Raw genomic sequence first — 11,904 nt, forward strand, 5'->3', positions numbered from 1 at the left:
TAAATATATTTAAATCGAAACGATCGTTAGTTTTGATAACTATTTTTTGATATCTCTATTTTTGTGCTCAAAATATAGATAAAAAAAAAAACAAAAAAAAGAAAAAAAACAAACTATGCAGGTTAACTCGCGAAAGATACATTTGATTACGTTCGATTATATTTAACTGCCTCGTGGGTGCAGTATTCGGTGTATGTACGACTTTATATTCTGGTATTTTATTGCAGTAGTTACTGCCGTATTGGTCGAACACACTCACGGTTATTGCCGCGTTTCGTTTCGTAACGGCCGCGCAATCTACATTGAAAATTTAGATACGGATTAAATTTAAATTCGACTAGGGACCGTCTTTCTGTATTTAAGTCCGATCTTTGATTCTGAGCTTTGCAAAAAAAAAAAAAAAGAAAAAAGAAAAAATCTCTTACAGCGACGGGCTATAACTGTTATTATTATCATCGTTTTTCTTCTCGTAAATGATCATTTTTTTTCTCCTCTGAATTAAGATTATTCTAAAAAGATAAAAGTAATAATAATACGAGTTGAAAAAGGAAAAAGAAAAAAATGGTTTTACCACGGTTACGTGTTGATAACTCTTGAATCTTGATGTCAGTTATTATATTATTACTTTTGGGAATTGAATGGAATGATGGTTATAAACTTTAGGGAAAGTTTGTATCGAGTAAATACATGAAGTAGTAGTAAAGCTCGATGATTCTGAGGTCGTCGTCTACGGCTCAAGGATCAGCGGAATGAAAGAGCTCAGAGGGTTGGTTTGGCAGCACGTTTCTTAGTCTAGTTTCTCCAAACATCGCATAGTTTCAAAGTTTTAAGTCAATCCCTTCTCACCCGTTCTCTCTTACATAATTTTAGCCGAGAGTTTCACTCTGCGGCAGCATCGTTATCTAATCAACTTGATCCGCGTTATTTACTATTGCATGCGAGCAAGAAAGAGATAGAGAGAGAATGATTAAAACAGTTTGATCTCTTTTTTTGTCTTTTATACATCAAGTAAACGAATCCGAGTTGATCTTCTTCAAAAATTTGTCGAACGTGTATATAAATGGAATATGTTCGAGATTAGTATCTCCCCTTCTACTTTTCATCCTTGTCACCTTTCACCCTTCTCCCCTCACTCTCTCTCTCTCTCTCTTTCGACGAAATCGTATTTAATTTCGTTCCCCATGCATATTCCCGTGAGATATAACAGAGATAATCTCAATTTCGTTTCCCTTATAGAGAAAGAGAGACACAAAAGTATTCCGAAATTTTGTTTCGAAACGAGAAAAAAATGTTGAACACGTTAAATTACATATCGTTGAAAAATTCACCCACCATTCTCCAACCCTCTTATAACTCATCCGTACAATCCAGTAATAGAAAAAAATTTTAATGGGATTATTTTCTTTCTTTGGATAGATTCGATTTATTTCCTATGATAGAAATGATAAATTTGATCTTTAATTTTCTTTTTCTATTTCTCTCTCTCTCTCTCTCTCTCTTTGTTCGTTCATTTTCGTTTCATAAAACGTATCTAGTTAAAACACACACACACACACATACGCACGTACACACAAAACAAACAAATATCGTAGATTATTTTCATTAAAGATATATCCGACTCGATTGTACAAAAATTCTTCTTTTTTTTATTTTTTATATATATAATATTTTCAATACTGAATGAAATCGTGAATGTTAACGTTTATGCCAGAGGCTATTGGTCTCATCGGAGAATCCGGCATTAACGATCCTATCGAGGGATCCGAGGATCGATGATTAGCGAGCGAATTCGTGAACCATTTGCCGTCTGTTTGTTCATTACCAGTTAATGGCCGGGAACTCGTACAAGCAAGAAAATAAAATATCGACTCTCTAGAATGAAAGAGATAGAGTGAGAGAGAGTGAGAGAGAGAAGAGAAAGCAATGACTCGACGTATATCGAGCTTATCCGTGAATTCTCTCAAATATTTGACAGGCAGACTTTTCCCTATGTGTTTGTTTGTCTGTTTATGTGCGTGTGCGTGAACGTGCGTGTGTATATGTCCTATGTGTATACGTGTTTGTCGACAGTACGAATGGTACGTGCGTCAAACGTCGCTTTGCTTGCGAGTGACTCGCGAGGATGAGCTTTAGCATCGGCATTGTTGGTATCACTGATAGCGATGAGGCGAAATCGTGCGTTAATAGCGAACAGTGATCGGATCTTCGTGCGAACTTCAAATTCTCCGAATCATATTCGATTCACTATCACCTCCTCCTCCTCCTCCTCCTCCTCCCACTCTTTCTCTATTCAAATAGCGTCTCTCTATTCGCGCTTGTATTTGTCATGCACGTGTGCACATCTATTTCATCAATTCGGTGTGTATAGGTATTTAAATGAAAATATCTAGTAGTAGATATTTCGCGTCTCTTATTTTTCTTCTTCCTCTTCTTTCTGTTTTTTATTCATTATTTCTTCTTCTTCTTTTTCTTATCAAATTAAAACCGTTAAATTAGCGAATAATTATCTTACTATTTTGGAAAATGACAAAAATAACGTATTGAATTTTTCTTAAGCGTATTTGTATGTATATATAATTAATTGTTTGTTTGTTATAATAATCAATGACATTTTAATTTGAATATTTTTCTTCATCGAAAATACTTCGCGATTTCACGATCTATTTTCGATAGAAATAGAATTAAATATATATTTTTGATCGAGTCTATAATTCGAGTCATCATTATTTTTTAATACGTTTTATTTTCACAAGATTGCACAAGTTTTTACTATTAAAATAGACTTGTCTTTATAATTTCATCATGAATTATAAACAATTGAAAATTGATTCCCTTTTAAATTATTAACGAACAATTTTGTAAATTTGTTAAAAATCTCCTGATAGAGAATAATTATCACCTGTAGTAATTATTATATGTTATATGGAAAAGAAAAAAAAACAAGAAGGGTAAAGAAAAAAGAAAAGAAATGAAACAATTAAAAAAGTCACGTTGCATTAGATTCAATGAATGAAAAATAAAGTCCCTTCTTCAGTAATATATATCCACATGAAATGTGTGTGTGTGTGTTATGTAGAAAGGATATAATTCACCAATAGAAAGTCATCTTTTCTCTTTCGGTAAAGATATCTCTCACTTTTCATGGTATATATGGGGAGTGGCGGATGAGGGGGGAAGAGGGTGTACGTATCCTATGAGAAAAGAAGAAGAAGAAGAAAGAAAGAAAGAAAGAAAGAAAGATAAATGGAAGAAAGAACACGCAGAGCGGAAAAAGCTTGCAGAATTCAACGAACTAGACAGACGTATACCCTACTTCCTACGTACGAGGGAAGTCTGCGTTTAGTAAGTAGTAAGAGAAGCGTATAGTCCGACAGAGAGACCGGTTTTGCCCGGTGTCTGTTTATCCAGCAAAAGGGAGAAGAGAATCGGAATTTACACAGAAACGCCAGACGGTTTTCGGTCCGACTAACCAAAGCGATACTTTACTAACACTCCTGAGATTCAATAGATTCCACTCTTACAAATCTTTTTTTTCTTTTTTCTTTTATACGGTCAATGAATTAATATAATTGTCTAATTTCCGGTATCTATTTCTATAAATTCTTCTAATTTATATATACGTATACCTACATATATCTTTATATTTTTCTTTAATTATCGATTAGATTCGTTAATAAAATATTTCAATAGAAATAAATAAAGATATATGTACGAAATATATATATTTTTGTGCTTCTTTATTTCTCTCTCTCTCTCTCTCTTTCGAATATATATTATAAATAATATATTATAACAAATATACTTTTAAATAGAAACAAACTTTATAATATGTATGTACGTATGTAAAATTTATATATATTATTAATAATCAATATAGAAGGAAATACACTTTCGTGTAATTCGTATACCCTCGGGCGTTAAACGAACTCTTCGAGTTTCTGTCGCTTCATTTCAGATAGGAGATTCGACGACATCTTCTTCGATGCGTATCGAGCCGAACGTAAAGCGTTGTTTCGAAGAACGCCAAGTGACATGAAAATTCGCTTTGCCGGAAGTACCTGAGATGAGACTTTCTCTCTCAAACTGAACCGCCAAATAAGAACAAACGTATTTCTATTAAAGACAGAAGTATTTCTCAAAATTGAACGAGAATTTCAGAAAACGTTTGTTCGATTCCCTACCTATACTATTCTATATTTCAAAAGAGAAAAACCTTTTTCCCTTTCCCTCCCCTCCCCCCGAATATAATAACCGGGTCTTTCCTTCATCCCCGAACGATCCCAACTAAATTTCAAATTTCGTTTCCAGTGTTTACTTTTTCTTTCTTCTTTGTTCTTTTTTTTTTTTGGGGTGGGGAAATTTTTTTTTGTTACCTCCAATCCTCGTTATCATGTTTTTGTTTTTACGCCCCCCCCCCTTTCCCTCACCTACCCACTCTCCTATTGTAAAGTTGTTTTCAGTAGCTTTTATGTTTTAGTTCACGTCACGAACTTTTGTCATAACGTTGAAAATTGTGCGCTTATATACATTTGCGGTGCGATATCAAATGTAACGTGAAGTCTAACTGCAACGATTTAATGTCAAAAGATACGAACGTGATCTATAAACTCGCTAGTTTGCGGATATATTACGTATAAATGTGTGTGTATATATATGTATGTATGTATATATGTATATGATATAACATTATAGTCGTAGATTCGCTTTATAGCCCAACATACTTTATTTTCGAATTACTTTGAGATAAAAGTGGGACGTATAGTAATAACCACGGGTATGCCTCGGAAAATTTTCCTATTCGTTTCAGTCACATGAACAAGAAGAGAAATCATGGAGATTCCTTTCCACGAAATGTTCTCTCTCATTCTCTCTTTCTCTCTCTCTCTCTCTCTGTTTGACTACTTTTACTCTCTTTCTTTTGTCTTACCTCGTTCTAATTAATTCCGTAAGAATTATATGCGCACGTTGTTGCGTTACGTGCCCTTTTAGACCTGCAAGTATATTACGATGTGCACAGTTTAAAGGAATAATTCTAGAAAATACGATACGACCTAGAACTTTACAAAGGAGAGGCTAAGAAGTTCAACTTCCGTTTATAATTGCTTTTCCACTTCTCACTTAATCGTTTCTTATTATTATTATCATTATTATCAATGATCTTTCTTTCTCTTATCTTTTCCTTCTTCTTATTTTTCATCTTATTTATTTTATCATTTTCTTTGATAATCCTTTATAAATAAAGATCGTTAGGATCATTAAGATCCTTTTATTTTCACATCTTTAATTTTCAAGATCTTACTTTTTCTTCTTCTTCTTCTTTTCCTTAATTTGCCAAATATGTATCAAGCTCAATTTCGCATTAATGAAAACTAAGTTGGGTTCTCATTATTTTCAACTTTTCATTAAAAAGGAATACGCCTCTTTCGTGTAACGATTCATATTTTTCTCGAGATAGCGTGTTCTTTTACATTTTTTTAATCTTTCTCTTTATATTCTCCGTTCCAATGCGAATAAAAAACGAGCGATCGTTTACCAAGATTCAATAAATAATGTACTTAGGAGAGAGAAAAAATGAGAGAGAGAGAGAGAGAGAGAGGGGGAACTTACAAGGACTCCATTAAACCTACAAAACACCGATTTAGTTGTACAAGGGGTCCATTAGGACATACACTGTGCAAACAGTAAGACCCAATATACTTCCCAATCGTTTCGAAGAAAAAAACTTTTTAACTTTCCTCGTGTGCCAAGCTCAAAACTTTTCATTCCTGCTCGTGGTAGGATATAAAACTTTTTCAAACCTATCTCGCGTGTTGAGCTGAAAACTTTTCAATCAATTTTTGGTTAAGCTCAATACTTTTCAACCCTTCTAACGTTAGTTAAGATATCGAAGACAAAAACAAACTTCTTATCGTTATTTTATAATAGAAATTTGTTTTGTAGGATCATTAACGTTACTACTACGTTCAAGTTAAACGCGTAAACGCGAAATAAAAGCCTCGTTGTATAAGCACGTTATGTTATTTGAAATTTCATTATTTACAAGAGCAGAGTTAACTTTCGGGAAACGTGCCGTACTTCCACTTTCCAACTTACTTTTGTGTAAGTTAGAGCAGTTGACGAATCGAGTAAACGGCTTGTTATCGTACTACGATGTCTTTGTCAAGGGCTAATATTTAGTACAAACTCCTTGTCCTACGATATGAGTGCTTAAATCTTTTTCAAAGAGTCATATTTAACAATATACAAACAATGCTGAGGTATAACGATTAATTAATGATAACGTTTAAAACATAATTTAAACACGTTTAACCATTTAACAACACATATCGCATAATAAAATAACATTAGATGTAATAATAATAATAATAATAATAATAATAATAATAATAATAATTGTTCTTTAAATAGGTCAAATAAAACGCATCTATTAATTAATCAAATTAATTCCCAACGTATACTTATTAATCTTTCTAGGTATACTTTGTGTAAATTAGTTACTAACACAGTAAAACAACTCGAATAAACAAATATAATTTGACTTTAACCGCAGGAATGTCCAATTCTAAATGATGAACGATACTTATGGGATAATATAAAATACGATAACGAGATTAAATTTGACCGTAATTGAAATCGGTTTATTCGTTTGATGTCGCTTAATATCGAATAGCTTGTATAACATAGGATGGCGAAATGAGCTTCGGATAAGATACAAATAACTCGATGATAATCGAGGGACGGACGGTGGGAGGGAGGGAACAGAGAGAGAGAGAGAGACAGAGAGAGACAGAGAGAGACAAAGAGAAAACGAGAATTGGATATTGGAACAGATCGATTACATTGAAAGCACGTGTAGTGGGAAATGTCGTGCGAGTATTGAGAGGACAGTAAATGAGTAAACGAGTAAGAGTAGGATAGCAAATGATAGGGTTGAATAGAGAGAAAGGGAGACAGATACCTTAATGCCATGGAACGCGCAACGACGGCTTTGCCTTTTCACTATGGTCCTGTCTCGCGACGGAAACGGATCAGGATTTGTCGAGTCACCATATATATAGAGAACTCGAGTGGCTACAGAACTGAGTGAGTGAGTGAGTAAGTGAGACACGTACAAAGAGAGAGATAGAGATAGATAGAGAGAGAGAAACATAGAGAGAAACAGCATGCTGACCCGCCATCAGTTGCCCAGAGCTATATGAAACTCTGACACTGTGCTCTGCCAGGGTTGTAATTGTCGTCCTTTGTCCGTCATACGAGCTTGCGGCGTGAGCGCAGCGGCGAACCGCAAGCTTTGCCGGTCTTCCCTCGAATCGCTGAACCGTGCAGGTATTATCGCATCAGGTGCGTAATCCTCGGTTTATCACCTGCGACATACCCTACCTATCTATGCTACTCAAAATAAAAACTGTTCTCACAAATCCTCCCACCCTCTTATTTATATTTAATTTTTATCTTATTATTGTATCATACATATACATATATATGTATATTCGATTAATGTGTACTTTAATTATAAGTAAAACAAATGATTATTTTACAAGGATTTGAAAAAGATTTGATATTATAATTATAGATTGTTTTTAAATAAAACGATCGTAGTATATTGTTGTTAAAGTATTAACGAGCAAATATCTATCTATATAAGATCGTGTAAATTTTGAAACAGTTACGGATCGATTTGATAGATAAATACTACTTAATCCTGATTAAGTACATCAGTCTTTAGCTCTCAATCTGCTTTAGAACGTTAACGACCAAACCCCAAATCGGTAGGTTCTCTCTCTCTCTCTCTCTCTCTATGTCCGAGCGAGCATTCTGGAATTAATCCAAGTATGATTTGGACTTAATTCGAATGCACGTATCTACATATGTATGACCACCTGTAGCAATGAAAGCTGTCTTCTGAGGTAGTTTGAATCGTACTAGTGAAGGACGAATCGATTTGATCTAAGTGCTTAATATTTTTATTTCTTTCATCAATTTTCATTAGATGGTAAGAGAATCTTTCGGGTTTGTATATCTAATACTATAGGATTTGTTTCTTTTGTTATTAAGACAAAGATACAAAGACTACGGGAAAGAGAATGAGAATGAGAGAGAAGGAAGAACGATCGATCAACGTGTTTCCCATTAATGCGGTCCTGTTTTGGACGTTTATGTATGTATACTGCGAATGTTTCCAGCACGTCGTTACGCGAAATGACCGTCGTAAACGACACAATGTCGGTAAAGCGATAGTCGTCGTATATCTCTCTCGTCTAGGAAGAACACTTGTTCTCGTGGCGACGACGACGACGACGATGACGTCAGTCAGTATCCACGTCGTGTCTTCGTACGTCTTTGGTACGATCTTTCAGCTAGCCAAAGACTTAACTCGTTTTCGTTTAGATCCAGGAAATGCCGAAAGGACAATCGGGGGTTGGGTGAATGGGAGGTGGATGGGATGGAATGGGATGGGATAAAACGTGGATTTTGTCAGATAAGTTTCCAGCCAGCAAGGGTTCATTTTTCTTCCACGACAAAATGATCGACGATCTTTTTCTCTTTCCCTTTCCCTTATCCTTTCTCTACTTCGGACCCAGCTATTTATTATTTTTCCTAAAGCGTTCGTTTCGATTTATTATTTCTATGTTTTATTTCTTGTTTTCTTTTTTTTTTTTTCTTTTCCTCTCTTCGTTGGGAAAACGAAAATTAGATCGGGTCATACGTGTTTCGTAAAAATTATGGATTAAGAAGAAATTGGTTATACGTGAGATGGATTTTGATGATTTTGAGAGATTTCGATTGATATTACTTTGTAGAATTGTTAAGCCTATCGAGACTTACAATTAGTTTTGATGTTGATTTTAACAGAAATAAATATCTATCGAATAAATTCTATTGTATACGTTTAAACGAAAAAAACATAAATTTGTATTCAAATGAAATGAATCATCGAAGATTGCGATAGCTTTTTGAATAACTTTTGAAATGAAAAATATCAAGGAAAAGCTTCGGGGGCTTATCGTTTTGTCGGGAATTTTTTTTTTTTTCCCCAACACGTCATTCCATTTTGGAACAGTGACTCTCTCTCTTTCTCTTTCTCTCTCTCTCTCGTCGACTTTTGCACAGATCTGGAACACGAATCTCAAAATATTTGAAAACTTTACCACCAAAGCGAAGTACCTACTCTCACGTTGGCCGGCGAGTAGAGCGCGGTTAGCCACGAAAAGTTGCTAGTTGTATAATGACGAATGGTTTGCGTACAGTCGTCAGTTGGATAGTGGTCGTACTGTTACGTTACGTCACGTCACTCCTATCACTAGTTACCAGTGTGTAATATCCGTTTTTTGTTCCAACACACTTACATCTCTGATAAATTTTTTACGAATTCTCTTCCAAACGGAGAGTCATATATATATATATATATATATATATATATATATATATATATATATGGTGAAACATTTAAAAAAACTGTGGTTACTTTGAATAACTCTGAACATCGTTATTGGTAATAGAAATAAATGTATCGTATATTTGTTGAATAAACGTGTATTTTATATTTGTTTGATTGCAGGAAGAAAACTAACAAACGTCCAATTTGATTTAGACAAATTTTTGATTTATAAAATATTTAAAAATAAAAAATAAACCCTCGTACAATCCTGTTAGTAATTTAGAAACGTTTGCAAAATGGAGCGCAAAAAAATAAAAAGTATAACGAACGAACGTTCCATTTCGTTCTTTGAATAAATGATATATGTTTCATTTATTTATCGTAGAATAAAAATGTAATTGTACTTACTTGTCTCCGGAATTCTGGTATCGTGTGCGACTAGAAGTTGGGCCGCAAGGGAGGCCCGGTGACCTGAAGTACTTTCGGCAATGCACTCGTATCTGCCGCTGTCTTCGGGCTTAGCAGAGGTTATCACGATTTTCGATCTCCGCCTGTAACAATCGAAGAAGATTTTTCGATAGATCGATAATAAGATAACGATAGAAGAAGATTCGGTAAGAATCTTGAAATGGTTTAAACCGATATGGGGGAAAGTAACGATTATTAGTTCGAAGAAAATCGTTTAATTTTATAGGCAGATAAGTTTTAGATAAAGGGACAATCCTTTGTTATATCTTTCGGATTTATATATATATGATATTATATCTCTGATCGAATGATTATTACTTTTCGTAAAAGTTAATTCGATCTAAAAGAAAGAAGTTATAACTTTAAATATAATAAGTAAAATTAGATAAACGATAGATTGATTCCATTAATTTACGATCTTAAATGTCCCTTGAGATTGTAGAATAATTTTTACAATTGAAAATTATGATATTATTATAAGTTAGATTCTAGTTTAGATTTAATAACGTGCTAGACGGTAAAGTTGTAGTATTATTAAGTTATTTATATTTTATATAGCAAAATATAATCTTCCAATTAAATTTTCTTTTAATACAAATCATCGAAACGGGTTTGTAGTTTTCTACGTAACTTAGTTTAATTGTTGGCTTATCGAATAATAACAAGAAAGATAGATGATAAAATGAAAAAGGAGAATGATGAAATCCTTGACTCGAGTAAAAGAATTACGAATGAGAAATTGTACTTGGGTAGTATGATAAAAGGGATAGATTAATTTATTGTTATTATCTTTCGTCTAAGTGAAAATTGGAATAGCACTGGGTTCTTCTTCTCTCTTTGAAATTGCTCAAATTCTCGAAAAAGATTTTCATGAAGTTCGTGAAAAGCCAAAGTTTTCTCTTTTTCTTTCTACAGTAGTAAAAGGGAAATCGGAAGGAATTCGAATATCTTTGAAGTAAACGTTCGTAGAAATAAAAGCGACCTGAAATTTTAAGTCCTCTTACAAGCCTGTTAGAAAATTCCTTTTTCTTTTTTTTTTTTTTTTTTTCTTTTTTTGCCGAGAAAGAAAGAGCCAACGAATTGAAACTTTTTCGGGAACAACTTTTGTCCGCGAGGGAAACTTCGACGGTGAAAATTATTACGAGCATTCTTGGATATTTGTTGTTGCGCACACCGACTACGTTTTTTTTCTTCTTTTTTTTTTTTTACACGAAATATATTTCCTATGCTAATATTATGTAAAACATTCTATGTTCTTGTCTCGTGTTTGTGGGAGTGTTTTAATACACGCTTACGCACGCAAATGTGTTTTTGTGTGAGTGAGTGAGTGTGTGTATTTTAAAAATATATTTATCCTTATAAATATTTATTTTTCATAAAATTATCATCATCATATAAATTAAATCCATTAAATTACTTGCATTTGTTGTTATATGATAGTTTTCAAAAATAAAAGAAAATACAAAAATTGAAATAAAAAGTAAAACTTCGATCTTCTTCTCTAGAAATTAAGTGCTTTGATTGGACGATGTATAGTTGTTTTGATTGGATAGATGGGGGATTAATAACGTGAAAGAAGTTCTTCGATGTTTAGAAAAAGAAAGCAAATAGAAAATACAGAAATATATATATATATATATATATATATAAGGGACGAAGGGATTGCTATGAAAAGATGAGAAGGTGAGTTAGTGTCTAGAGAAACAAAAAGAGACGAAGTTTGTTATAGTGGTAGTAGATAATATCGACTGAGAGAAAGTTCAAGTAAAAGTACCTCGGTGTAGTGCCACGATTATAATCCAATACTTTTGAAAACCCTTTAAACGGACACGAACTAATGAGTGCCGTGTATATACTTTTAGTTTTGAAAAATAAAAAAGAGCTTGGTATAGTAAGAGAGTTTATTTAAAAAAAAGATTGAAGAAATAAAAAAGCAACAAATATAATTTGATACGTTATTTTATATAACCATAACGCGTAACTAATTGTTACATTTTTATTTAATTATTTATTCAGAGAGAGAAAAATAAAAAAGATAATATGAATTTTAAATTATT

At 33.3% G+C, this 11,904-nt stretch overlaps 1 long non-coding RNA gene across 2 annotated transcripts in view; it reads right to left on the reverse strand.

Moving 5' to 3' along the window:
- LOC106792099 overlaps nt 1–11,904 on the reverse strand; it is an 87,096-nt gene that overhangs the window by 69,341 nt on the left and 5,851 nt on the right. For both annotated transcript variants that reach the window (XR_001382259.1, XR_001382258.1), the window contains exon 2: nt 9,788–9,930. This is a non-coding gene — a long non-coding RNA (uncharacterized LOC106792099). The remainder of the gene's footprint in view (nt 1–9,787; nt 9,931–11,904) is intronic.

This window comes from Polistes canadensis, unplaced genomic scaffold (genome assembly GCF_001313835.1).
Source record: "Polistes canadensis isolate GaletaPanama2010 unplaced genomic scaffold, ASM131383v1 scaffold_377, whole genome shotgun sequence".
NCBI classification, from domain to species: Eukaryota; Metazoa; Arthropoda; class Insecta; order Hymenoptera; family Vespidae; genus Polistes; species Polistes canadensis.